Genomic DNA, 2547 nt, shown 5'->3' on the forward strand with positions numbered 1-2547 from the left:
AACTTGCCGGATGACTTGCGTCAAAGTCTGTGCTATTATGCGTATTGGAGTGAACACAATTCGCACAATTTTCCTCTTCTGCCGTACACTCTTGTGTTAAATGACCTTTTCCGCACTTAGTACAGGCTGGTGGGAATCTGCAGTTTTTACTTAGGTGGCCAAAGGTTTGGCAGTTGTAGCAGCGGGTTATTTTTATGTATTCTCTAAACGGACACGAAGTAAATCCAATATAAACCCGCTTGTGGTCGAGAAGCCTGTCTTTGAAATCTGCTGTCACTTCCAGTATCCAATTACAGGTAGTTTCGTCCCTAGGTCTCGGGCCTTTTGGAAAGATAACTGGCGACCGTGTTTCTGGCAAAAGATCTTCAAATGCTGCTTTTATTTCGTCTGCCGTTATGTCACAGGGTACCCCAAATACTATAAGAGAGCTCCTAAACGGACGGGGAATCCTTAGTTCTAAGTGCTCTGTCAGCACGCTAGACTCTTCAATTACTTTTTTAAGTTTGTGCAGGTGTGTGGCTTCTTTGCACCTAATCAAGAGTTCTTTAGATCTCGTGGCCCTCACTTGCTGTATGTTGATGCCAAGCTTATGAGGTTTGATGTTGTTTAGAACTTGCGCTTTCACACTATCTGGCGTGCGCTCTGAATCTTTCCCCTTGATAAGTAAAACGTGCTCAGAAGGCTTTTGCTTGGGAATGGCTGTTGCTTGTATGGAAGGGGGCTTCTTTTTCTGAATCTTACCGGCCACAGTTGCGTAACTCCGGCGGTCTTGTTGTCCTGTAGGATGGTTTTCCTGTAGCTCCGGGACCTTAAAACTGTGCTGCTCTCTTGCTTGAGAGAAGAGACTGGCATTAAGTTGTCGTTCTAGTTGAAGTATTTGTCCCTCCTGTCGTGCAATTAAGATTTCCTGATTAGAAGCTATAGCCAGTATTTCTGTGATATAATTGGACACCGCTTCGTGGTCTGCGATTTTTAGTTTAGAACGGCCTCTGTACTCTGCTAAAAGTGACTTGATGTGCAGAGTCAAAGTGTTAATCCTATCTAATCTGGAAGATGGATGGTCTAATCTCACTGGGCTCACACACCTCGAGCTGGTAGTCCTAATTGATCTAGTTGGGGAGGTTTCTCTTGACCCCATTTAACATGAAATAGTAATATTAACTTAAGAATAAAATACTAAGTAAGTCTCTCAACCTGTTAAATTTCTAATCCTAGCACAGAGTGCTCACTCGTTCGATAAAGAGTAATATTAGCTTAAAAATAAAAAACTCAGAGGATCTCTCAACCTGTTAAAGTTCTAATCCTTGCACAGAGTGCTCACTCGTTCGATGAAGAAAGTCGGAGGAACACAAAGCAAATGTAAGAACAGTATATAGCACTGAAGTTACTGTATTTTTTAGGTGAGAAAACTTCATATGCTTGCAAGAACTAGCGCTAATGGCAGGAAGATGAATACTAATAACGAAGAGGGGAAAAAAACCGTCCGCAGCGCACTTTTGCAGTCCTCCCTTGAATGTGTATAATCCAGACAGTACCAATACAAGTTGGGTAGTTATCTCACATCTAGGAAATGCCGTTATCCTTTCCGCTGAAACTTGAATCATCTCAAGGTCGAGAATATGAGGGGATTTTTAACGATTCTCAACACACCCCCAACTTCTGCAAGCACAAAAGAGGCGAGGGGTGAAAACGTTCTTTACAGGGGTCGTATACTTTCTGCAGAGGCTTGCCTAAGTAAAGTTTAAATTAAAATGAATAATTAAAATCCTGAAAGCCGTACAGGAACAAAACCTTTATCAGCAAGATCTTCGTTGATAACTGCACATTTGAATATGACTTTCATAAAGAATTTCACTGAAGAAGCACTTGAAATAGATGCAAAACTGCAGGCATGCTTCCTATAGCTGTCAGTTACTCGTAAGACGTGATAAATTCAATCAATTGTTAATTATTTATAAACGATGTATATTATCGTCTTAAAATTTACACCTCCGTATTCTTGATAAAGTACTGCAAGTACTGATACATGATTTGATGTTCAAGTATCGATGTTTCCGCCTTTATTTAGTAGAAACGTGAGAGCTCAAAAAATGTGACGCTCCCGCCTTGAGACTCCGAAAGAGTTTATTCAGGAAAGCAGTGGAAAAAAGAAAGGTCGCCCGAACAGGGACTCGAACCCTGGACCGTTAGGTTAAAAGCCTAACGCTCTACCGACTGAGCTATCCGGGCTCAGGCGATTCGTATCTTAATCATTAGTCGAAAGAGGCAGTTTTGGGCATTTTGCGTCGATTCACGATAAGCGTTGATTCACTTTTCAAATTGTTGCCAACAAATATTATCGACCTGTATTATATTTAGAGAAATTAAATAATGAAGAATCTGCATAAATGTATGTATGTTTCTCGCATTGTGATAAAACAACGGTACCTAGAGCCATCGAATTTTGAATAACGTAATCCTCCTGCGAAGATGGGAGGCCACCAGCGGCCGAGCGGTAAAGTCGCTGAACACTGGTAGTTCGGTCCGCGAACGTTCGAATCCCGCGAA

General features: G+C 41.6%; 1 non-coding gene across 1 annotated transcript; it reads right to left on the reverse strand.

Annotated features, from left to right (window-relative positions):
* Positions 1 to 2156: 2156 nt before the first annotated feature.
* Positions 2157 to 2229, reverse strand: TRNAK-UUU (transfer RNA lysine (anticodon UUU)). The gene has a single exon. It is a non-coding gene; the product is annotated as a tRNA-Lys (tRNA).
* Positions 2230 to 2547: the final 318 nt, after the last annotated feature.

This window comes from Stegodyphus dumicola, chromosome 12, assembly GCF_044657685.1.
Source record: "Stegodyphus dumicola isolate Sdum_Otavi_A_Nest chromosome 12, ASM4465768v1".
Classification (NCBI taxonomy): domain Eukaryota; kingdom Metazoa; phylum Arthropoda; class Arachnida; order Araneae; family Eresidae; genus Stegodyphus; species Stegodyphus dumicola.